The sequence below is a fragment of the Girardinichthys multiradiatus genome, chromosome 5 (assembly GCF_021462225.1).
Source record: "Girardinichthys multiradiatus isolate DD_20200921_A chromosome 5, DD_fGirMul_XY1, whole genome shotgun sequence".
Lineage (NCBI taxonomy): Eukaryota > Metazoa > Chordata > Actinopteri > Cyprinodontiformes > Goodeidae > Girardinichthys > Girardinichthys multiradiatus.
Window position 1 is genome coordinate 31135762 of NC_061798.1, and position 27092 is coordinate 31162853.

At 38.0% G+C, this 27092-nt stretch overlaps 1 protein-coding gene and 1 long non-coding RNA gene across 3 annotated transcripts in view; one reads left to right on the forward strand and one right to left on the reverse strand.

Moving 5' to 3' along the window:
* gcgrb (glucagon receptor b) overlaps positions 1-27092 on the forward strand; it is a 73791-nt gene that overhangs the window by 12524 nt on the left and 34175 nt on the right. The window lies entirely within an intron of this gene.
* On the reverse strand, positions 28-25094 carry LOC124868382. Its single transcript, XR_007038315.1, has 4 exons — positions 24736-25094; positions 1746-1884; positions 831-917; positions 28-152 (listed from the first exon to the last, which is right to left on the reverse strand). It is a non-coding gene; the product is annotated as an uncharacterized LOC124868382 (long non-coding RNA).

Genomic DNA, 27092 nt, shown 5'->3' on the forward strand with positions numbered 1-27092 from the left:
TCAAAAATGTTCTTCAGCAAGTGCAGTCAATGGACCGGTAGACACAAATGGGGGGGGGGAAAGCGATTTGAAGCTGGCAAGCAATCCACAGCCCCTGAGCATATCCATTATACATGAGGAGGTAATTTATGTTATGATCCACTCTGCATCGCCTGGAGGAAAAATAGAAGAGTAGAGAAAAAAAAAAGTGAGATTTGTTCTGTCTGACACTGAAGTGAGTCACCTCAACTTTTTTTGCACAACACAGAAAACCTGTTCATTTTGTGACAACAATAAATCCCCATCTTACAATCTACTCCACTATGCTTTTCTGCATATTTTTTCAGCTATTTTAAGTGCATATAATTTCATATGAGATAAATATATTAGAGATGAAATGCAGAGTTGATTTCAGCCAGATCCAATTTCTCTATAAGATCAATAACAAAAACAAAGAATTTTCTTTCTACTTTCTGAATAAATAGAACATTAATTAACAATATAATGTTTCTAGTAACATAAAAACAATGATTTCTCAGTGTTTACAATGATTAGCACGAGTAGCACAATGAGCTCACTAGCATTACCAACAGCAGTCCCTGTAGATCTTAACTGTAAGATTTCCTAAAGACTGTCAAACATTTTCAAAAGCAGCAAAGTCCACCGGCCTTCAGTTCTCTGTTGGAATCCAAGTCAGTTGTTAGCTGCCTGAATGCACAGAGAAAAACAGAGATCCAACTGATTTCCTGGTGCATCTCTAAATTATCCAAGTAGATCTGCAAACCAAGTCAGAAGAGGGGCTGTGTAGATGAAATGCTACATATAAGAAAAAGTATTTGTATGGGATTTACTTTCCACAGTTGATTTTCTCAATCTGCCACTCAATCCAGTGGATTTTTTTGGATGTGCCTTTGTTGTCCTCATCGGGTTTGGTGTTTCTGTAAAACATATGCATACCTCCTATAAAATACAAGCTCAGGTTTTGTTTGTCTGTGAATTTCAGATTTTCCCAAATAAGAGACAACAGAAAGATCAATAGACGGCTTTGTATGCGTTAAATCTATCAACTAATGAGGTATAAGATATCAGATATCAGGGGTTTTTTCACTTTTTACTATTTTAAAGAAATAAGTTGTTAGATTATTCAGGAAGGACATATGTTCACCATTCATTGTGCAAACATAATAGTTTTTATGCTGCTCCAACATAATTGCAACCTAAAATGAACATAATCTTAAGCAGACGTCACTTGGAGTTTCAACATCTACACACGGATCCTTTTAATTAAAAGGTACAGGGTCAGCAGAGGGCTTATTCAATATAAAATAATGGCTATAAAGCAGTAAATTATGCAAAGCTATCCACAGCCCGTATCATGATTAAATAAAAAAGTAGGAAGTAAACAATTAGAGTTCTTTTTGAGTAATGTGTGTAGTGGCTACAAGGAATTGTTGATAAAATAACCCATCGCTGGAAGTTTATGCAGTCCTGTGTTGGTACAGGATTGATTTTCAGTCTGTAATTTTCCATTTTTCAGAGATCCACAAATGACTGCAGTTGAAGGAGTAAAACAGGTGTTGTCAGCGCTGAGATCCTTCAGGCACACTGGTGCAGATAATCTTTGCTGAAAGATGTTTAGGCTGAAAACGTGACGTGCGTGTTGGATCAGGTGTTCCGTTTAAACTAATATACAATAGCCAGGTGAGATGGAGGTAGAATATTTATAATTCAATAGGTAAACAACTATCCTGTAAATTTAGACTTACCAGACTGCACTCTTCTTTAAGCACTTATGCCTTAAACGCTGCTTTTCCATCATCATGGCTCCTTTCATTGGGACAACCATAATCTCAGGACTCGGGAGCAGCTGCAACGTAATAACTCTGTTGCAGGTTTTAAAAGTATCTGAAAGTGACAGTAACAAAATACATTCACTGGTCATGTTCTTAAAATAAGCATGAGATGACTTGAGCTTTGTGACATGGTCCGCCATCCTGCTGGAAACAGTGATGTGAAGGGCACACCGTGTTCATTAAGGGATATTGGCACCTTTGGTTCTGCAGATGCACCATTGATCTTGAACAAGTTATGCATAAATGTTAAAAAAAAAAAACACTGGAAACTGAGAGTCCTTCTGTTTATGTAGAAACACTCATATTCTCTCTAAGACCAGAAAATCTGATCCGATCTCAAGGCAGCATACAAATGTCCATTCTTAGATGCATCTGAGATGGATCACACAGTGAAAGCCTGTAATGTTGACCAATTAATATTCCTAAACTCGAAAATGTTTGTTGACCTCAAGACAGAGCCTTTGTAATTACATTACATTTTGTCAGTGTATACTTGAATCTTGTGACAAATGAAAATCTCGTAACATTGTTACAATCAGTCAGTATTTCTGTCATACCTTTTTCAGATTATTCTAGTCAAAACTATAGCATTAAGAAAAGTTTTTACTTTACTGCGTTTCATGTTGGTATTGCAAAGACATCCCTTCTTTGATATAATAATAGTTGACATTTTTAATTTTGACTCTAAGAAGATGTGAGCACCTAATCTCATTCAATCATTATCAGGTAAGGTGTACTTTTTTTTATAAAAAAATATTGATTCATTTAGTGCACAGGGGATAATGAGATAAAACAGAGCAGTGACAGGCAAAACACAGTGCTTATGTTACACTGCAGGGAAACATTTAAAAGTTTGTGTTTTCTCTAGCATACTTTAAATCCATAAACCTGTCAATCTGTCTTCCTTTGTAACTGCTGTTTATCTTGATGCTTTTCAGAAGAAATAAATTCCTGTAAGACAAGATCTGGAAATGGAAAAAGGAAGAAACGACAGTTATAGCCTACTGGGGAAGTGGGTTTTATTAAATATCTGTTTTGTTTAGGAACAAAGAAATGAAAGCCCAAGAGACTCTTGTCTATTTCATACACCTATTCTGTAGTGTCTGTAAATATCTGCTGAAAACCTGAATGTAGTTTTTTGTCCTTGTCACCAAAGTATAACAAAATTAAGCAGATTAAAGTGTCATCCCCATTCGAGCTGCTCAGGTGTGGCTCCCATTGTGTCTGAATAACTTTGAACATCCAGGTCGATAGCAGGTATTCAAGGACAGCAACAACCAGTATTGATCTTAAATAACAAGAAGTCATCTACTTGCAAACATAAATTACTTTTCAAGGGTTATTAGGTATTTGTGAGGTTGGATTTACCCACTAGGTTGCATCTTAAACCAATGTCTTCCTTAATGAGAACAATCAGCTCTGGGAGCAAAGCTCACTGCAGACATGAACAGTAGGTTTAGTGCCTGCCCAGCTCACTTCATTATGCTGTGGACTCTGAGTGGGGTGGATTAAGACACTGAAGAAGATTTGGGTTCAGGTTTAATCATTAGTTAATAACAACTGAGGAAAACCTAGCGTATGACAAACTATTGCTTTAAAACCCATTTGCCCATATGGGTTCATTTGGATGCAAACATACAGTGTCTTGCAAAAGCCTTCCTACCCCTGTAGGTTTTTTACATTTTGCCAAATTACAACCAACAACTTCAAAGTATTTAATTGGAATTTCAATTGATAATCCCCAAAACCAGTGCACATGGTTACAAACAAAGACATCTTATAAATGTGGCATGCATTTGCATTCAGCCCCCTTGAGTCAATACTTTGTCTTTCGTTGCGGTTACAGCTGCAACTCTTTCAGGTTATGTTTCTACCAGATTTGCACATATAAAGACTGAATTTTTAGTTCATTCTCCTTTGAACAATAGACAGAGCTCTGTCTGATTAGATGAAGGGTGTCTTTGAACATTGATTTTTAAATTCTGCTACAAATTCTCAGCTGGATTTAGGTCTGGACTTTAAATAGGACAATCTCACATGCAAATATCAAAACCATTTTTGTCTTTGGTTTCACTTCTTTCCCACACATCATCAGTCTTCCATCGGTGGAAAAAATATCTACCAGCCACTACCTGGGAATCAGAATCAGAATCAGAATCAGAATCAGAAAAGCTTTATTGCCAAGTACGTTTTTGGACATACAAGGAATTTGTTTTGGCGTAGTCGGTGCAATACAGTACAAGTTAAACAGTACAAACATATCTACAATATAATATAAATATAAGTGCACAGTTTTAAGTGAGTGAGAGTAAATATAGAGCAGTATAAGATGAGTCCAGTATAAGAGAGTCCAAGCTGAGCGTTAATGTAACGCATAGAGTTACAAGTTACAAGTGTCCTGTCAGCAAAAAAAGGGGGGGTGTGGGGGAAAGGGACAGTGTCAGGGTGGTTTCCGGGCTTTGTTAACCAGGCTGGTGGCAGATGGGAAAAAACTGTTCTTGTGGCGTGAGGTTTTGGTCCGGATGGACCGCAGCCTCCTGCCAGAGGGGAGAGTCTCAAAGAGTCTGTGACCGGGGTGGGAGGGATCAGCCAGAATCTTCCCTGCCCGCTTCAGGGTCCTGGAGGTGTACAGTTCCTGGAGCGACAGTAGACTGCAGCCAATCACCTTCTCAGCAGACCGAATGACACGCTGCAGCCTGCCCTTATCCTTGGCTGTAGCAGCGGCGTACCAGATGGTGATGGAGGAGGTGAGGATGGACTCAATGATGGCTGTGTAGAAGTGCACCATCATAGTCTTTGGCAGGTTGAATTTCTTCAGCTGCCGCAGGAAGAACATCCTCTGCTGGGCTTTCTTGATGAGGGAGCTGATGTTTGGCTCCCACTTGAGATCCTGGGAGATGATGGTTCCCAGGAAGCGGAAAGATTCCACAGTGTCAATTGTGGAGTCACAGAGGGTGATGGGGGCAGGTGGGGCTGGGTTCTGCCTGAAGTTCACAACCATCTCCACTGTCTTTAGAGCGTTGAGCTCAAGGTTGTTCTGGCTGCACCAGTCCAACAAATGGTCCACCTCCCATCTGTACGCGGACTCGTCACCATCAGAGATGAGTCCGATCAGGGTGGAATTTGGAGCTATAAGACATACTATTTCTATGACGTACAAACCTGAACATTATCCTGATCTAGTTCATCTTGTGCTTCCTTGTCAGACATTTGGAGCAGAAGTTGCTGTAACAAAATTCTCAGTTGGGTGGTGAAAGTGGGTTTAAATAATAGATTAAAGAGCTGAAAAAGATGTTCTGCACAGCCATCATATCAGTATTTAACAGAAAAATATCTGTAATCTTGGTGCAGTACCAGTCAAGCTGAAATTAAGTCTTTGCTGTGTGAAACATATAACTTGGCAATTAATCACACTGGCCTTGACAGGATAAATTCAACAAACTGCAGATTTGGCTGAATATTGTTGCCAAGGACACCTCCAAAGCCTCTTGTTGATAGAATCTGCTCAGAAACCTTCACACAAAATCAGGAACTCAGTTATGGCATGAACACAACATCATAAGGCAACTACCCTATACTAACTTCAGTAAATGAGACATGTTTATTGAGTAGACAAAATGACTACATAGTCTACATTCATTTTAGAATCCTATACATACCTATAAGAGTTTTAACCCTTATGTTGTATTTGTTGAGTATGATGCTATTTGTTCGACCAAATGTACTCACATCTCTGGCTGCTTTCAGTCTGGTCATATCAATGGGATGAGTTTTCTGCATTGTTCATTCAAGACTCCTATCAACTCCTATTGAGGTTTGGTCATTAATAAGAATACCTATTGTAATACTTTTTATCCAGAAGCTGAACTTGCCAAAAACTGCACTAATGTCTAACTGCACTAACTTATGTTAGGGATCATCATTCTTCCATTGTTTCATAAGGTAGGTTGCAGTTTTCCTAATGTTAAGACATTGTTTATGAAAACTAAATTAAATGGTAAATTTATGATCGCTTGCTCATCTGGCTAAGTCCAGTCTGGGATAGTTTTGTTGTGTTTTAGATTAAGATCTTATTAATACACAATTAGTTATTACTTGTATATTTTGATCATTTGGATGTCTATTGTTCATTGGAGATGTTTTATTAAAATGTAAGGTACAATAAAATAACAATAACTCTTGGTGAGGACCTCATAAGTTACTAAACAGCAGCAATTCTGTAACTAATCGAGATCTTGTGAGATACCTAATACCTGAAAGTGTCATGTCTGCTTTTAATCTGTGTAACTGACAGTAATGTTATCAGGGCACCAAGGAATTTCTAAGGAAAAACCTCCAACTTTTTAGCAAATACCTCAGATGATATGTATTTCTGTGTGGGAACATTATATCAGCTTTAGATTTTGTTTATTAGTTGTAACAGTATTAAAATCAAAATTTGGGTGCATTACTTTTGTAGAACCGATGGTATTTTTTTGAGAGACGAAAACTTTTTTTCCCCCAAGATAAAGATGTTGTTAGTGTGACTCTGGGTCAAATACTCATCTATGCTGTTGACTTTTAAATGCACACACAAAGACACAGTTTACATCTCTATTAGCTTGTATTGAGATGTTTATTTTCCTGTGCAGTAGTTTTGATCGAGGAGATTCAGGATTTTAAAAACATATTGAAACCTTTCTAAAGTTGTTTTTCATGTTTCAAGCACACCACCAAGCATTTAAATGTTAAATGTATGTTTTTATTAGTGTCTATAGATACTTGGAACAAATACAATGAATTATTTCAACGTGTATATAAAAGAGTTGCAGAAGAACAGACGTCTTCATGTCTTTTCTTGTCCTTTAAACGTCTGCTTTCGTCTGTGTTGTTTCTGTCAGTTCACAGCATTAGTCCCCCTGTGTGTGTTTTTCCCCTTATCTATCATCTCCATAATTAACTTTCTTTTATATCATATTATGTTAACTTTAAATCTTTCCCAAGAGGGAGTCTGAAGCTGGCTGAATGGATTGCTAAGTTATGTTGATTTTTTTATGAGACCACTCATCTAAGCTTTTCTGTTTTGATGTTGATGCTTCAACTAGATGACGGACATCTTTAGCAGTCTCTGAACAGTTTAATGAAAGAAGTGTTGCAGTCTAGTAATTTTTAAGCTTTATTTTTGATAACATATATATCTATGCCTGCTCATGTCCAAACTGTTAATATTGCTGTTCATTTATGAACCATAAAGGCCAAAACCAGCAGACTAAATTTTGGCAAAGACATAAAAAGAACCAATTTTATCTGCTGCAATGCTAAAAAGGTAAATTAAAACATAGCATTGTGTAAGTTGTTGTTTCTGCTCTTTAAATCATGTCTAAATACATATAAATATTTAGTGCAGTTATAAATTTGTAAATTCCTATCCCAATTAATTCAATTACACATTTAAAAATGTGAGAAGACTCTGGATATATATTGAAATGTAAATATATGGATCATTAAAAAAATTACAAATAAACAAGTATTTATTATTAATCACACTCCGCTTCTTGGGGAAGAGGCATCACAAGATGCTTATCAACCAATCATTAGCGTATTTTTGGAAATGTGATCAAGAGAGAGAGAAGAATGTAAACAATATTGTAGAAGAAATCATAATTTGGACATTAATACTGTTTAAAATTAACTGAGCTAGGTAATTAAGGATTATATAAAGAATTTGTTATAAATATATGATCACTCACAGTAGAGATACCTTGATAGGCATTCAGACAACTTTGAGCATAAGACTCTTGGCTCATAACAACACTGACGGATTTTAAAGATTCAGGGAAGCCATTGATGTGGAATCAGAGATCGTCTTCCTTGATCTAAAAAGTCTGTCAAAAATATTGAAGAAAGGAAGCTAGTTTAAAATGTGAAAGGTCAAATCTGGGTGTTTGTTGTCACTATACTTTATATGTTATTGATTTTTTGAAGAGTTTCTCCTTATATCCTTTTCTGTCAATTTGTCTTTGACAGGAAGGAAAAGTACAGTCAGTCACACCTGCCAGATCTGTTTTAGTTCCATTAACACTTTTCTTTCCTTGGTCTGGGTACCTTCATCACCTTTAAAAATACTTGAACAAACAAAGACAAGAGCAGACATGTCTCATCACCAGGTGTCTGGGCAGGTTTAATCCATTGTGATGACTCCTACTGAGTCTGACTCCACATATCAGTGCACAAATAAAAGTACTCTCATATAGACACATCCTTGTACAGTTGTACAGTTATAGTATATCCTTGAGGCTGTTGAGTTTCAATATTTACTGTGTCATAGCTGTTGCCTCTCTGTAGCATGGGCTGAGCTTCATTAATAACAGAGCTCAAGATGATGCTTGGACCTGAGACAGGGAAGTGTACACAGACATTATGGAGGAGTGATGGGATTGAACATATGAGCGCCTGCACTGGGGTTACTCTGCATGGAGGGTGATTTCACAGGGACGTAGTGATTGCACACACAGACTGTTATTGAAAATCCATCACCTTATAAACAGATCGGAAGGAGAGCACTTAAGTTATTAAATCATTGTAAATTCATGCTGGTAAAGGTGTTAAGGCTTACTCTCAGGACCAATAACACTTGACTTTTTGGCAATCGAGATAAAGATATTTAAAAGCCCTAAAATAAATGTATTTAAATTGCCGTTGCATAATCTCTTAATCTCACTCTGAAAACATTGTCACAACACTCTTGACAGGTTTGGAGATGTTCCTCCGTCAGCCTCCCAAGCTGTTCTTGCCACGTGGCAAGAACAGCTTGGGATCCTTACCCAGTCTTATTTTTTACAGGTTCAGTTGGCTTAAACTTTTGAAATATTGTTCTGAGTGACCAGTCCAAGGTTTATACCACCTCTCGCCAATTGATTTGGAGATAGAGAGCAGTCACTTCCTCTATCATAATAGGATTAATTGGGTATTGAAGGCAGTGTGAGGCTTTGGGCAATGTTAAACTAGGAATCTGTTGGTGCTGCCATGTTTTTTTTTCTTTAACACTAACCTTAGAAGCGTTCAAGAAAATGTACACTCTTTTATCAACTGATTGCAACACACTATTTTTAGGTGGTCATAATATTATGCAGAAACAGTGCATATTAAGTTAGCAGACCTCAGCTTTGTGGAAAAATGTCTATTTGAAATGTAATATGACATTTGAAATGTTTGACAAACCTACACATTTGGATTGAAGCCAATTTATACTTTGATGTCTCTAGATCAGAGGTGTCCAACTCCAGTCCTCGAGGACAGAGTCCTGCAACTTTTAGATGTGTCACACCTGAATCCAATCGCTGAATAACCTGTTCAGCATGCAGTCAATGGTGTCCAAAGTCAGGGGCTGCATCCTTCGAAGGCAGTGTTTGTAGGGCAATTACGTCACGGTGGTGGATGAAGGCTTTCTAAATGAGGCTGACAAATGTGTCCAGATTTGAAGGTGTATCCTTTGTGGCCCACGCTTTCCCATGATTCATTGTGGGCTGAAGCAGATTGTTCAAACAGAAGTGGCAATGGTGGAGAAGAGAGAAAAGCTGTGAATAAAGTTGGATATATTACACTTTCTGTAAAATAAATCCATCCATTTCTTACAAAAGCTACACTCAGATCTTCCTGTCACCTTAACATCTCATCTTTAATGAATTATGTAACTCTTTTTTTGTAAATACAGAGCAACCAACCATCAAAATAGCTGGAGTAGGTGGTGTTTTTTTTTTTTTACCAGTGCCTACTAGTGCTTTAGCCCATTACGCCATATGAAAATGCAGTGCACACCGTTTAAAAATAAAAAAAAGTATCTGCACAGATATTATGCCTTTGATAAGTGAGAAGCTTTATATTGTGTATGCATTTTTATTTGCTGTATTACATGCATGAACACATTATAGTCTACAGTTTATTTTTATTCTACTGTGTCTTGCACAGCTTGGTCAATAAGCGTATGCATTATTAATGCTGGTAAGGGGTGAAATTTAAGTTCACTTGAACAAATGTGAACAGTTGGATAGACCAGATGAACCTCTCCTCTATCTGACATTTCATCATCATACACACTATATTGGCTACCCCAAGAGTCCCTGCACATGTCAGCTAATCTTGCCAATGTGAAACAATGTATGTTCTAATTAAGTCACTTGAGTCCAATATTAGACTGAATGCAACTCATTCAGAAATAACAGTTGGTAGCAGTACAGATGGCGTAAGTTTTTTTTCTGTTAAATTAGCCACAATGTTAGAAATGGCATTAAGATTATTTTAATTTTAGCAGTGTCCACACTAACATTTACAGAAAAAGTGTTTTCTTCCTGTTTTCACTTTTCATAAAGATTCTAACATTGTTATTGGTCAGAAAAACAGACAAGGAGTCTGTAAACTTGATCTTATACATCAAATTTTATGTTCTTATTATTTAATTTTCATTTCCTGAAGCAGTGTTTTTGTCATTCACAAACCACCTAGCCTCAGAGCCCATGCACTCAAATAAGCATGACTTCTTGTCACTGCATCACATGTTGGAGGCATGCCATAAGTTAAAAATATTTCTCAAAAGGGCAAAAACAGACTTGTCTTCAACTGGCTACAATGTGTGGTGAATTTAATGCATGTTCCTACTTGGTTTCCAGGATGAAATCACCCTATGTGATGCTAGAAAATACCAATATGAGGTCTAATGTTGTTAACCAGGTGGCATTTAAATAGCAAAGCTATAAATTTCCTCAATCCCAACTACTTTGTTAGTTCTACTCAAATGTAGATATGAAAACAAAATTGTCTGTCTAAAATAATTTGTTTAAATCACAGTTTTTGCAGAGAGAAGACTGGCATCTAAAGACAAAATAAGCTGCAAAGAAAAGTGATTGTTTTAAGAAAAGGAAAAAGAAATGCTTCAACATTGAAATTGTTCGAATAAGGAAATGTAAAAGCCAAAAAAAGTTCTTTCCTTTGTCCCACCATCCTACAAGATGTTTTTATTAGTTATTCATGTATTTTACTCTATTGATTAATGACACCTACAAATTTAACATGTTGAATGCAACCTTAGAATTTGTGTGTTGATCTTGACCAAACTATTCAATAAACCCACCATCATAGAATCTACCATTTTCAGTCTGCACATAAGTATGAAACTATGAGAGATAATAAAAAGCTCTTAAGATTTCAGTCGAGTCTCCACGGCTGAGGAATGTTTACTCAAAGCTGCATATAATATTGTGCATTGTCCTATCCTCCAAATGCTTCTCATGCTTCTTAACTATGAGTATCACTTATAGGGTTTTCCTCCAAAATGGTTCCAGTGTTGATGACCGGTCAAGGGAGTGAATGGTGGTTTTATATAGATGTCATGTGGATCACCACCCAGAGCGGCACAGCCTGAGGGCTGCTATCTGTCAGTTGTTCCCTAACAAGTTTTCTGTTGCTTATTTGACCTTCCAGTAAACGCATAAAAAAAAATAAAGTCAAATACCCTGAAAGGCTAATGAGCTTTACTGCTAAATTAAATGTCACTGAGTTTGGCTTAAATGCTTTATTCTGATTACAGATTCTTTATCACAGAATCTTTGTCACTGTTCATGGCTTGTGAAGCCTTTACTTTGTAAAACAAATGTATGGCTAGAACATGGCAGGAGTTCAGGGGGCTGAGAAGGAGAGGTTTGTCCAGGGCACCGGCCTCGTCCCTCTGTTGTATCCTGAATTTCCTGTGTACAAATGCCATTACAGTGAGACAGATCGTCTATAATAGTTACTTTATTTATTTTGTTATCCCTGTAAGCACATAATAATATTACAGGTCAAATATATAAATGTTGCCATGTAGCAATGTTTGTAAGTGTTCAGCACAAATGTTCTAGTGCAAATCAATACTTTTTACACAGCGCAAAAAAAAGGGGTTACACACACCAATTTAAATTGGATTTATACACATCAGTCTATAGTAGTTGGTGAACTGAGAGACAAACTGCATTTTTAAATCTAGCTCAAAACAGTTATTGTGAGCTCATTCTTGTAAATGGAAATACATTTACTACATAGTGGACGATATTAAAACCAGGGGCATAAATACAAGAGGTAAAAGAATTAATGTTAATCCAGTTCTAACCTGGAGGCTGTTCTATAAGGAAGGTTTTCGACCACAAAGAGGAATCTATTCTACTGTAGCTAGATCACCATGGATACATGGGCTGAACTTGTTACATGTTTAGAAACAGATTGTGAGGCCAATGCTTCAGTTTTAATTGCTGCAAAATTCTCTGCTCTCTGAAAAATATTTTCTTGAAGATGCAAAAAAGCAAAACTTAAGGGTACAAAGTAACATCATAACCACCATGGATTTGTAGTACCATTATAGCTCAGTGGAGTTTTGGGTTTTGTCAAGCCAGGCTAAACAGGCTTTCTTGCCCAGCCTCGTTGGATATGCTTTGAAGTGCACCTCTCTGACATTTTACTAATGTTGAAGCTGAGTGTTCGTACTGTTCTCAACCTGCTTTAATGCTACTAATTCTAATGGTCCTTGTAAAGCTTTCAAACCCCACATCCAGACTAACCAAGAAAAAACGTTTGACCCATTGTTACAATGGACAAAAGTAGAATTTACTATCGCAGCAAGAGACTGGTGAGGTACAACAAAGCTGCTGCTCAAATCAGGATGACAGGTCAAGGGAGGATATATCACCATTTACACCATCTGAGAATGGGCAAGCTGAGTATGAGAGCAGCTGACCTGAGAGACTGTGACTAAGCTGGAACACCTAAACCTTTGCCTTTTGCCAAATCTATTGAAAGTCTTCTAGATTGTCGAGGACCAATGCTGTCATAATGATAAATACATACAGACAAATAAATTACTCAATAAAATAATTACTGGGCCAAAAAGTAGCTAGAAATATAAATTAATGCACCATTAAATGCAATAAAATAATAAAAAAAAGATGTATTGAATAATTGATCAATTAAACAAATATAACTATATTTTTCTATTGTACTAGTGTATTTCTTGCTATTTTTTTTCCTACCACCCAAATATATTTTAAACATGTTTTTTACCGTTCTTTTAATTGTTAAACACTGATATATTTTCCCCTCTAATATTTCTCAGTTGTATTTTCCAAACAGATTTCCCTGAGCCCATTTATTTACGTCTTTCTTTTTTACATTCCTTGGTCGCTGTATTGTGTTTTCCTCCTCAACATGCAGCTGTTAACGTAAATACAAAACGGACAGGACTGAGACGGTTTTTGGAACAGCATCACAGCTTCAGCTTCTCTCCTATTGTTTGAGGTCAGGTTTGTAGGAAGTTGCTGCTCAGTCCCATTATGGCTGCCTTCCTGGTTCTAAAAAGGAGCTAGCAGCGGCCAACTTCTGTAATTTGGCTAAAGAAGTCAGGAGTGTTGTGGATTTGGTGGTGAATAGCGCTGTTCATCAGGATAGTTTACTGTATACTGTTGACTAACTGAAGGAATACTTCAGTTTGCCAAAGTAGTAAGAGGAAGTCCGTGAGGCAGACACCCTGTCTACTTTTAAGGCTAGGCTTAAAACCTTCCTTTTTGATAAAGGTCAGGCTATTGTCCTTATTTTTTACCTCTGCCTTCCTCCCTCCCTGTTGGTTGGAGTAAGGGGGAGTCAGGTTTGGCCTAAACCAGCTCAGTTATGGTTGAGGTGCAAACACACCCACCATTTCTGCTACCTGCATGACCCCTTCTCTTTTCCAATGGTTATATTCAGTCAGACAGAGAGAGGTATCCTGATCCTTGTGGTTTTTAGTATAACAATGACCATCAGTGGGCTCTAGATGGACAAACTTTATCAGTTTATTATTTTATTTAGTTCCCCTACACGTGGCCCGTTCTGGGGTGGCCATGCTCTGGCACTTGGTGGTTTGGTCTTGCCTCCCCGGCGGCCCCGCACCGTTCCAGACCCTTTGTGGGGTGCCTTGAGATGACATTGTTGTAAATATGCGCTATATAAATAAATAAACTGAAACTGAACCTATCTCTGTAGTTATGCTGCTATAGGCTTAGGCTGCTGGAGGACATAATGACCACTTTCACCCTCTTCGCTACATTCTCACACTACTCTCCAATTTTGCTTATTTGCTGTTACTTCAGTTTTTCACTTTATGTTCTCTCTCTTTTCTCTTGCTAGATAGTACACCTGGCCTGACTCTGTGTCCACCTGTGACACCTTTCTGGAGAGGGGCATCGTCCGAGCTTCAGCTGGCAACAACGTAATGCTCACCTTCTATAGATGATCCACTTGGCCCTGTCTTTCAGTGTTTAACCATTCCTCTCTCCTAGATATAGCATTTGACTGAGCTTTTACTGTAACTAATTATATGTGCTCTCTTTCAGACTCTAACCTTGAAAATTGGCTCAAAGTTTATCTGTTCTTTCTTTCTAGATGAAACGACTAAAGGAGCTACTTCCACTAACATTTACTTTTCCTTCCCATAGAAAGTACTCCTGGATCAGTGCTTCTTTGTTCTCTTTGTGTCTCTGCTCTGTTCTCTCTAACCCCCAGTCGGTCGTGGCAGATGGCCGCTCACACTGAGCCTGGTTCTGCTGGAGGTTTCTTCCTGTTAAAAGGGAGTTTTTCCTCTTCGCTGTCGCTACATGCATGCTCAGTATGAGGGATTGCTGCAAAGTCAATGTCAGTGACTGTCCACTGTCTCTACATGCTCATTTGGGAGGAGTGAATGCTGCAAGTCACTGACTGGATGCAATCTGCTGGGTTTCCTTAGATTGAAAAGCTTTTTATCCAATTTGAATACATAACTAACTCTGACTGCACTGTTCAATGGTTAGGATTAATAGGAATGTATGTACCTGACTGTTGTGAAGTGCTTTGAGACAACATGTGTTGTGAATTGGCAATAAATAAATAAACTTAATTGAAATTGAATTGAATATACATTTTTCTAAAATAAAGCCTGGTAAATATGGCTAACATTATTCACCAAAATAATAAACTTTTTCAAGTAAACTGGCATTCAGGGATTATTTCTGTCCTGATTAAGAGTTCAGTTTATATAAATGTCACTATGCTTTATTTATATTTCATGTGGGATTTCTAAATCAAAACTTTATTAAGATGTTTATTTTTTATTTTATTCAAAGATTTACAGCCATGGCCCCCTGGGAAGTTAAAGGCCAAAATAGGGCTTGCATCAGTCAGAGTAACTGTATTCAGACATGTCAGTCTGTTTTACCCCATTTCTTCAAAAGGTTTAGTTAAATGTACTCATCAGGTTTTACAGTGCAGGAGACAGTCTTTGTTGATTAACTACTGTCCACCTATCTAGCAGAGACTTAGTATCTCCATATGACGAGTAAACCTTCTGTGTTGATGAATTACTTTTCAAACCGGGTCATAGCTGAAGGAAATACGGAGCAGTTAAACTGTGAAACTTTGTCAGCACCCGATTTCTTCTTCTCAACACTCAGGCTGACCCTGCCACTTGCCTTAATGCCACCTCAAATAAATGTGCGCCTTGTCTGGCCCAATGATATTTGTTGGTCTAAAAGCCTCAGCTCCGAGGCCCCAGGGAGTCCAGCTTAAGCCCCAGACGTGACAGTGGAAATCCTGCTGGCACGCACCCACTCCCGGCCTTATTATCTCTGTCACGACATCAATAATTTATTTATATTCTCAGCCATCAACCAAGCAATGCCCTGTACTATGGAGTGTGTTAATTTGGATTCTTTAAGCTGGATGTTAAGAAAATAACCGATTAGGTTCCCATTATGGCAATGTAACCCTTTACTTTCTTTGTATTTAACTTCAGGTTTTAAAAGAACTAATCTGACGTCCTTGTCAAACGAAGAGAGTTTCAAGCTTCTGTAACACTGAAACGGATTAGTTTACATTTGTGTGACTTATTTTTATTTGTTTTTATAGAAACATTTAATTTATTTTTAAGAAACTCATTTATTGTTTGAATTATAGTCTTGAATTTAGGGGAAACTCAGTTTTTAATATTCTTTGACTGCTTTTACCTTCTCTGTGGACAACCCAACAATTTAAATTATCTGTAATGTGGTTAACGAGGATAACAACTGCAACCAAGCCAAACTAGCTGAGTTATGATCCAGGCACTCCTTGGGATGCGCAGCTTTACAAACGGTCTTTTCCATGAGCCTTTCCAAGCCACACAGAAAGATTAGGCTTTGTGTCTCTGTGTTTCAGTGCTGCTGGCAAATATGAGTCTTTTTACTTTTAACAGATTTATCTAATTAGGTTTATGCTTTAAATATGAAATATATGTCACCTGACAGAGAAAAATTGGTTGTTCTTGTTCCATAGTTTATATGGCTTATTCTGAAATGTGAAAATTAAGAGAACTGAAAAATAAAGGCTGATATGTTTAAAGAAATACTTATCTTAACCCAGTTTAGTTCAAATATGATACTTTTGCATCTTGTGATTAGGGACAGTGAGACAGTATGGCGGACATTCTTGATAAAGCCTCATAACATCACAATATAGGCTGCATACCCAACTTTTTAACTGCTGATCTCATTTGGGATTTAGACACGCATCTTTCTAATTTTCCTAAAGATCATGTTACAAAGCAATAAACCCTCTGTATTAATAGTAAGTCTGTGGGTTAATTGGTTATATTCACCCCTCTTGCGAAGAAAACTAGAAATAAACCAAAAAAACATTTTCACACTTGGACTTTGATTGTTTATTAAATAAAAATTCCCGTGGCTGACCAACAATATCACTGAATTCAGATCTTTATTTTACTTATTTATGAAAAAACCAATACAATGAAGCAGGTAAATCTATTTATGTATTCTGAGATTAGTATAACAATGGCCATCAGTGGGCTCTAGATGGACAAACTGTCTACTTTTAAGGCTAGGTTTAAAACTTTCCTTTTTAATAAAGCTTATAGTTAGAGTGGCTTAGGCTATCCTGAGCTATCTCTGTAGTTATGCTGCTATAGGCTTAGGCTGCTGGAGGACATAATGACCACTCTCACCCTCTTCGCTACATTCTCACACTACTCTCCAATTTTGCATTATTTGCTGTTATTTTAGCTTTTAACTTTGTTCTCTCTCTTTTCTCTTCTTAGAAGCTACACCTGGCCTGACTCTGTGTCTACCTGTGACACCTTTCTGGAGAGGGGCATCGTCCAAGCTTCTGCTGGCAACAACTTAATGCTCACCCTCTACTGATGACCCACATGGCCCTGTCTTTCAGTATTTAACCCTTTCTCTCTCATAGACATGGCAATTGACTGAGCTTCTACTGTAACTAACTCTATGTGCTCTCTTTCAGACTCTAACATTGAAAACTGGCTCAGAGTTTATCTGTTCTTTCTTTCTAGGTGAAACCACTAAAGGAGCTACATCCATTAACATTTACTTTTCCTTCCCATAGAAAGGACTCCTGGATCAGTGCTTCTTTGTTCTTTTTGTGTCTCTGCTCTGTTCTCTCAAACCCCCAGTCGGTCGTGACAGATGGCCGCTCACACTGAGCCTGGTTCTGGTGGAGGTTTCTTCCTGTTAAAAGGGAGTTTTTCCTCTCCACTGTCGCTACATGCATGCTCAGTATGAGGGATTGCTGCAAAGTCAACGCCAGTGACTGTCCACTGTCTCTACATGCTCATCTGGGAGGAGTGAATGCTGCAAGTCACTGACTGGATGCAATCTGCTGGGTTTCCTTAGACAGAAAAACTTTTTATCTAATTTGAATAAATAACTGAATCTGACTGCACTGTTCAATGATAAGGATTAATTGGAATGTATGTACCTGACTTTTGTGAAGTGCCTTGAGACAACATGTGTTGTGAATTGGCATTATATAAATAAAATTGAATTTAATTGAATAGATTGAAAAAAGCAATCAATAAAGATTGATTTATTGAAACATGATTTATTTAAGCTTCAAAGCAGTTTGAGCTTTTCCTTGGAGAACTATACTGCATTCACTGTAATTCCTTATATAGATGGTTCTGTACCTGTGATCTATTGCTGCTATAGAAAGTACATCAAAGGTGCTCACATCAGTGTCAAAAAAGTACATTTTCAAGGATAGGTTTGATACTATAACGAGAGTTAAAGAATAGTTCCAATGTTTGGCAAAATCTGCATTGTAACATGATTAGAGTGACACCGCATAGCTGCTTTTCCTCTGACCCTATCGCAGTTCTTCTCACTTTTACCAAACACTGCCCTTTTTTCTTTTCGACAGCCTCAGGCTCTGTTTTTTCATCCGCTCTAGATAAAAACCTTATTTTATCCAAACTGTGTCCTCACAAAAACATCAGCTAATGTAAGTTGATTTTAGCGTGTTTTCAGCTGGTTAGTTTTTTAAAGTTCACTTGGGGACAATGGCTGCCCTTTGTTGCTTATAACTGATGATTTTATTGTTTCACTTCAGCTTGCAGAGCTCTTAAACTTGTAAAAATAACAGCAGTACTAATTTGCATGTCAACCACATTTTAAATGTTTTTGCGGCATCCCTCTGGTTCAGTGTGTTTCTGAGCTCCACCAGCCATCATGTTATCTGTTTTAATGTACTACTGTCAGAGTGATGGTGCCAGGATTTTCTTTATGCCTATTGCAAAAACACACATTCAGGCATGGATTTATGCAGGTATTTATACATAGCGCTGGCAAGTGAGACATGGGGGTTATTTTCACAAATACTAGTTCCTCTAGTTGCTTATTCTTTGTACTTCCTTGTAGATCAAAATTATAACATGGATTTGAGTGCTATTAGTTTTTTCTCTCACGTTGTTCTTGGCTTTTTGTGTTTTTATTGTGGAATTTTACTGTAGTGGGGTGTGTTGTGTCATCGGTTTGTGTCCCCCATATTTGCAAGTGTCACGGGGAGACGATGTGTGTCAGCCGATGTGATACACTGCAACACGCAAATTGACATTTTGACACAGAGGCATAAGTTTGTTTGAAGAGAATCTGGTCGTAATTGCTATCTTTATGCTCTTTAGTTTTGTTTTTTTTCTTGTGTTTTATTGTTGATAGAAGAAGATCCATCTTCCTATTTAACCAACTTATGTCCCTACTGAAAAAAGGCGCCTTACAGCCGCAACCATTATTTCATAGTGGGGAAGGTGTGGTCAGGGTGTCAGGCTTTTGCCACTTGGTATTTTTCATATAGACCAAAAGGTTCAACATTGGTCTCATCTGACCAGACCACCTTCTTGTCTGTCACATTTGTGACAAACTTTTCTCAAATGCACAAGTTTGAATCTACTGCTTTTACTATTCCACACAGGTTCAATACAAAGTTTAAATGTATAAACTTATTTGTTGTTCCTAGCCCTTTGGCAAAAAAAAAAAAAAGCTTGTTAGCATGCTTTTAGCTGTTAGCTATCAATGCATCTCTTGCCTAAATCTTGCTGGACATTTGTCACTGGAATCAGTTAGTTTAAATTAATTTACTTGCAATGACCTGGTCCATCCATTACTGCGGTCAGAGTTTTCCAGAGGCTTAGTGTAAGTTTTCCTTTAATGTTTTATAACCAGTTTTGATTTGTGTTTGAGATCTTTGTGCTGGTGGATTTCCCAACTATTTTTAATTCAATTAAGTTTATTTATATATTGCCAATTCACAACACATGTTGTCTCAAGGCACTTCACAAAAGTCAGGTACATACATTCCAATTAATCCTCATCATTGAACAGTGCAGTCAGAGTTAGTTATGTATTCAAATTGGATAAAAAGCTTTTCAATCTAAGGAAACCCAGCAGATTGCATCCAGTCAGTGACTTGCAGCATTCACTCCTCCTGGATGAGCATGTAGAGACAGTGGACAGTCACTGGCGTTGACTTTGCAGCAATCCCTCATAGTGAGCATGCATGTAGCGACAGTGGAGAGGAAAAACTCCCTTTTAACAGGAAGAAACCTCCAGCAGAACCAGGCTCAGTGTGAGCGGCCATCTGCCACGACCAACTGGGGGTTTGAGAGGACAGAGCAGAAACACAAAGAGAACAAAGAAGTACTGATCCAGGAGTACTTTCTATGGGAAGGAAAAGTGAATGTTAATGGATGTAGCTCCTTTAGTCGTTTCATCTAGAAAGAAAGAACAGATAAACTTTGAGCCAGTTTTCAAGGTTAGAGTCTGAAAGAGAGCACATAGAGTTAGTCACAGTAGAAGCTCAGTCAATTGCCATGTCTAGGAGAGAGAAAGGATTAAATACTGAAAGACAGGGTCATGTGGATCATCGGTAGAGGGTGAGCATTAAGTTGTTGCCAGCAGAAGCTTGGACGATACCCCTTTCTAGAAAGGTGTCACAGGTAGACACAGAGTCAGGCCAGGTGTAGCTTCTAGGGAGAGATAAGAGAAGACGAAGTTAAAAGCTGAAATAGCAGCAAATAATGCAGAATTAGAGAGTAGTGTGAGAATGAAGTGAAGAGGGTGAAAGTGGTCATTATGTCCTCCAGCAGCCTAAGCCTATAGCAGCATAACTAAAGAGATAGCTCAGGATAACCTAAGCCACTCTAACTATAAGCTTTATCAAAAAGGAAAGTTTTAAGCCTAGCCTTAAAAGTAGACAGTTTGTCCATCTAGAGCCCACTGATGGCCATTGTTATACTAAAAACCACAAGGATTCAGATACCTCTTTCTGTCAGATTGACCATAACCATTGGAAAAGAGAAGGGGTCATACAGGTAGCAGAAATGGAGGGTGTGTTTGCACCTCAACCATAACTGAGCCGGTTTAGGCTAAACCTGACTCCCCCTTACTCCATCCAACAGGGAGGGAAGAAGATGGGGGTAAAAAATAGGGAAGATAGCTCAGGATAAACTAAGCCACTCTAACTATAAGCTTTATCAAAAAGGAACGTTTTAAGCCTAACCTTAAAAGTAGACAGGGTGTCTGCCTCACAGACTAAAACTGGGAGCTGGTTCCACAGGAGAGGAGCCTGATAACTAAAAGATCTGCCTCCCATTCTACTTCTAGAGACTCTAGGAACCACCAGTAAACCTGCAGTCTGAGAACGAAGTGCCCTGTTAGGAACATATGGAACAATCAGATCTCTGATGTATGATGGAGCTAGATCATTAAGGGCTTTATATGTGAGGAGGAGAATTTTAAATTCTATTCTTGATTTAACAGGGAGCCAATGAAGGGAAGCTAAAATAGGAGAAATATGATCTGTCTTTTTAATTTTCAAGTTTCAACCTTGCTGTTGATTAAAGATGGAATTGAAGAATTCGTAGGTAGTTTATTATTCCATCCACCTTGTTCAATGTACCTGAACCACTAGCAGTGACAGCTCAACAGATGCTACCACCACCATGCCTGACAATGTGTGCAACATCGGTGTGAAAGCCTCACCTTGACACTTTCAAACATCCTTCTTGTCATCTTTTTGTCAATCTTTGTCTTGTCTGTCCTTTTGTGGTCCATTCATGTGAGCAGCTACAAATTTCAACAGAGCTTTAAGTCTTTGTTTTTTGAAGCAGGGTTTTTTTTAGTTTTTTTTAGGGGGGGGGGGGGGGGGGTATTTTCATAATTGTCCTAAAATGATTATTTTATTATAGTTAATAATTGTTTTCATATAAAACCCAGAAATTGCGTTACTTTTCATGGTGAATTCAGAAAGCAGTTAATCCCATACAGCAGCCACCACGTCATCATAAGTAGACTTCCTCTGGCCTTTTTCTACAGACAGCACAAAATACACAATAATTTTAAGTTCACCCAGAGCTCTCTCATACTGGAGCATCTGTGAGTTTTTAACTTTATGATGGTTTAAGTCACTGGGTTGAAAAAAACAGTATATCATATAATTTGTCTTATATACTCAGATAATGGAGCATAAACATCCGTGTGAGCTCCGTTTGGTGAAAGAAACTGTTAGATGTTATGTTTCTACTGGAGGCCGCGGAGTGCTGAAGATGAATTTAGGGCTAAAATAGAATGTAAAGGGAGCAGGATATGGGTGGCAGGAGATTTATGGGGCCCAAAGAGCACGACTGAGGATTTAGGGTCTCGCCCTGGGCATTCTCCACGGGACACTGAGAATGGTATGTGCTGGCCTGGCCATTTTCCCACATGTGTCCCACTACTCTGCTTCTTATTGTGCTGTTTTTAACTGTCTTTCACGCACAACTTTTACGACCCCATCTGGATACTGCTTCAGTCATCCAAAGCTGCAACTGGACGCTCGTCTTTTTGTGCAGTGCTCATCTAATTTGACAGAAATGTATACTGAAAGTAGCAATTAGGTCACCTTCTTAACCATCTGCCAGTAGTTCACTGATTCCCAAGTTTCTTTCCAATCCAGATGTCCCCTGAGTGGAAGTGATGACAATTTCAACACAGTGGTTGTTGAAAGTATTTCAACTATTTTCAAGTGTTAACCCTGAAGAAAATACATGGCTCGACTTATTGCTCTGTTCTTTCTTTTTAACAGAAAGTGCAAAGAAATATCTTAATTACTAATGCATGATATTAAAATAAAAAAAACAAATATATATATATATATATATATATATATATATATATCAGTACAGGGTAAGGTGTTGTGAACTACACATTTATGGTCCAGGATGGCATGGGAAGTTTCTGTATCTACTGATGTGAACATAAATGACATCTGGGACTGAAACCTGTTCCTGTCAGACCTTCTGTGTGCTTACAACTCCTCTGACCTCTTACAGGCCAAATCCAACAGGAAACAAGATGCTCCTATTGGCACAAAGAGTATTGGGCTCTTCAAAAGCTTTTGCTGATGTTTTATTTTTTCAGGTTTTTCACAATTCAGTTTACTTCAGAGAGTTTGAAGGGCGATAAAGCAAACAAGTGGAGAAAGAGTATGGAAAACTATGAGCACAGAAGAAGCAGAAAATAATCCAATTAAAGAAAATATTAGGTTGTCATTTGTTATGTTTCATGAGAAACAGCTCCTGAATGAAACAAATGTTGGCTGTCGAGGGCACAGATTTTATTTACTTTAAAAAAAAATCCCTAACAGAATGAACTACATTTGGATACCTCTATACAGCATGAGGGTAGTGTGCTACATGTAAATAAGGTTTTAGATTGTCTGACTTTAAACCTCTTTTCATCATCCCCTCTCCCTTTTTCTTTTATCCTGCTTGCTGGGAAGGACTTAGATATTTAGGCCAAACTCACACTGCTTGTAGATTAAAAATTTATTGGAATATCTAGAAGGGTTTTTGCAAAGGTCCAAACATGGAGAAATCAAGTGTGCTTGTATGTACCTGTTAACCTTCATGGTGCGTCCCCATTAAGTTCCCAGAGTTCTTTGCAAAAGCACACCACTTGGACCTAGCTAACACATAAACCCAGATTAATATTAGTTTTGGCTCAGATGAACAGGACTTTACATTTGAAGGTATATGTTTTTCAGTACAGTCTTATTGGAGGTGATAATGCACTGGTATGTCAACTGTCCAATCAGAAGAGGAAACATAAAAAGAATAGAAGAACTGAAAAGAAAGAAGCAAACAATTTCTCATATCAATTCAGTAGTGGTCCTTCTATCCCTATTCACTCCACCTTCAATCAGAACAGAAAATTTCAGTCCAGGTTAGACGAGGCTTTTGATTGATGTTTCATTTGTGGAGTCTTTGGTCTGAATGTCAGAAAGCATTAATTAAAAGACAGAACAAAGGTTTCATAAATCTTAAGACAAAATAATCTTTAGTGAAGAATTATTGAACTCAGGTTTTACCAGTATTTTAGATTTTGAGAACAGCAAATTTACCCAAATCCGAAGCAGAAATTCAGATACCGACATGCCATTTGCAGTGTGTGGCCATATTTCCTTTTTGAAGCTCATTGCCCTTTAATTAGACCTGTAAATAAACACTCAAATTCTTTCATAAAAAAACAGCTAAATAAACCTCATTTAGGGTGCAGCTGCCAGATAACTTCTTTTTATTTTGTTGAGAGGTGCTGCCTCCTTTACAGCCATGCGACACTGGGTGGTGATCCATTTCACCCATATCCAAAGATGCCACTTTATCAATACTGTTTTAGAGAGATAATTGAACCAAATAGAGAAAACAGCAAACTTTATGATAGTATTATTTTTATAAGCAAGCATTTTACGTCAGTTTTTTTATTATCCCATATGTGTTTGCTGCCAAAGCTAAAATAGAGTTTAATTGTCGCTGTTCTTACAGTTAGCATAGTCGTTAAAACCTGGGCTGCAAGTGGGCTTCTTAGGATGGTCCTGGCAGACCTAAGTGGGCAGGTACAATGACAGAATTTATGTTACAAAGGTGTTGTAGGCAAGCAGGCGGTAGAGCGGTCTGGGAGCTATGAATTGGTGTTAATGTATATTAGGTTTGTTGGGTTAAGGGGTGTTAGGCGTAAGAGTTATACCCCCTGCTGTTTCAGCCAACTCAAGGGCTCGGTACCGATTACGCATATGCCCAGATGCCATTTCTAAATAGCTGTATACTTCGCTTCTGTGTTACAATTAGCTTGCGATTTTTTTGGCCACTAGTTACCTTTGCTGACAGTTACCAGAAAGGAAATGAGCAGAGAGAGAAGGAGGCAAGACATGCAGCAAAGGTCTCAAGGTCGGAATCGAACCCAAGACGGATGCCTCAAGGACTATAGTCTCTCCATTACATTTGAGTTACTTTGAGTAACTCTCATATGAAAAGCATGTATGTGAAAGAAATGGGACAGATTAAAAAGGTTCTGCCGCTACCTCCATACAGATGAGCTGAGTGGGAAATTGTTGTTTGGTACAAAATGCTTTTAAAATCCAAAAAAGAAACCCAACTAAACACAAAAAGCATTGTTCAAATGATGATTTATTTTACTAGGGGAAAAAAGCTATTCATACCAGTTGTGATTAACCACATTTTTGGGCAGCTGGGGTAAATAATAGAAGAAACACCAATGCCTAATGACTGGCTTACCTGAGAACTCCAGGAAGGGTGCCGCTCTGGAATATGACAGCAGTGAAGTAGAATGGCTTCCTGGTAGCTTCATGTTTGACTCTTCTCAAACCTTTGGTTGTTAATTTGCTTCCTCTTTTTTGTAACATGTTCTTGTGACCCTGTTGACTATTCAATAAATAGTTCCCAATATCTTTGCAAGTTCAATAGTGCTGCATTTACAGTTTTTGACTTTTTAGAACATGGTAAATGTCTTCTTTTTAGCTTATTTTGCCCAAGGAATAGAAGCATCTTGTATGTACTCAGGTGGTGTTTAATATTAAAAGGTTATTTGATAATGTCAAACCTTTTTAAAGCAACAGCAAAAATCTATAAATCTGTTCGTGGGCACTTCTCCTTCGCCAAGACAACCCATCCACCTCACAGGTGTGGCATATCAAGATGCTGATTAGGGATCATGATTAATGCACAGGTGTGCCTCAGGCTGGCTACAATAAAAGGCTACTCTAAAATGTTCAGTTTTACTGTATTGGGGGTTTCTGGGGGGATGTGAAAAACAGCCAGTATCTGTGTGACCACCATTTGCCTCACGCAGTGCAACACATCTCCTTTGCTTGGAGTTGATTTTATTGTGGTCTGCCTTGGGCACTCCTATGCAATGATCACACTCTCCAATCGGCATCTTGATATGCCACACCTGTGAGGTGGATTGATTATCTTGGCAAAGGACAAGTGCTCACTAACACAGATTTAGACAGGTTTCTGAACAGTATTTGAGAGAATGTGCCTTTTGTGCTCATTGAATAAGTCTTAGATGTCTGGGTTTAGCTCATGAAAATTGGAAGCTAAAACAAAATTGTTGCTTTTATATTTTTGTTCAGCATGAGTACCTCTCAGGTTAGTCCAATTACAGCCACTGCTTGCTTGTCTCTATTACCTCCTACACTCTGCCTAATTACCTTCTCCTTGTCACCCAGGGAAGGCTTGATTGATTTAAACAACAGAATTTGGAAGTGCTCATTGTGGGTAATGTGTTTACTCAGTAACAATACGCCCCACCCACGAGCGACCGATGTGATGTGATGATAATCGACATCAGCTTTGGTCATTTCATCATTTAGGGTCAAAACTTCAAAAGGATCTGCAGTCACACACTCACTCAACTTTCCTTGGCTCTTCTCACGGTTTGTCTCCCTCATGTTTTTCCCAGGATGCAAGTTTGTGCACTTTGATGAAAGTGTGTGAAAGAAGAGAAGACAGGCATGGTCTCACGGCAGACACACTGGTACAGTCTGGGAAAGATGAGAGGAAAGCCGTTCAGTTTAATGTTGTAGAGATGATAATAGATGAGACTGACTAATAATTCAGCTTTAATGTGTCTTTAGTGTGAGCAGATACATAGCATGTAAATGCGGGACGAAGAGCAATATCCCTGTCTCTGTGGCACCATTGCAAGTTAGTGGTTAAAGTGAGTGACTTCCTGTTTTTTGTTGCTTAAACATTCAGTTTCAGTAGCATGTGTTCGCAGTAGTTATCAATAAACACATGCATGAGGTTTGAAATACCTCAGCTTCATCCTTTCGTTGGCACAATCTAGCATTCAATTACAATCAATGTGTATGATCTGTGTAATATTATAATACTAATGGGTCAGCACCTGATTTTTGCACATAAAACACAGCTAATGGTTGAGTTTTCAATGGTTTTTGTTGTTTTGTTTTCTTGACTCTACATCAGTTAGGAGTGTCTACAATAAGACGTACTTTTTCTTCTTATGTGTAGACATCAGTTTTGTTCATGCAGAGGAAATAATTAAACATACATGGCATGTTTACACCTGTTTGCTTATTAAAATGGAGGTGAGTCAAGGGAGGACTGGTATCACTTTATGTGCACTCAGTTGATCGAGATGCACAGAAGAATTGGGTTTGTGTGTTTGTGCTGTTTTCTCGATTTAAGCATAAATTTGAAGTTCGAAGACAAACTGATTTTCTGTTGGCTGGAACTGTTGGCTGTGCAAAGTTACTTCTTAGATCAAGAGACGGCAAAGACAAACAGTAAGTAGAGAAACCAGAGCAGCGAGCCCAGATTTCATGCTGAAAAAATAAAAAAAAATTTTTGTCAGTTTGCAGAGAAAGTATGCAACAAATTCAATTGTTGTTGTAATAAAAAACTACTTTTTAAAAATATATATAAACCTTTGAAGAAATACATGTTTATTTCAACAAAAAAGTGTGTCTTATCAATGTTTAAAGATTAGTTCAAACAGGTGCAGGGGATATTTAAGCAAGAGCTATTATATCTGAGCACAGGAATATACGTTTACGCAGCAACATTTCAGAAACGTGAAAATAAGAAACCCAGCTATTATTTTTTGG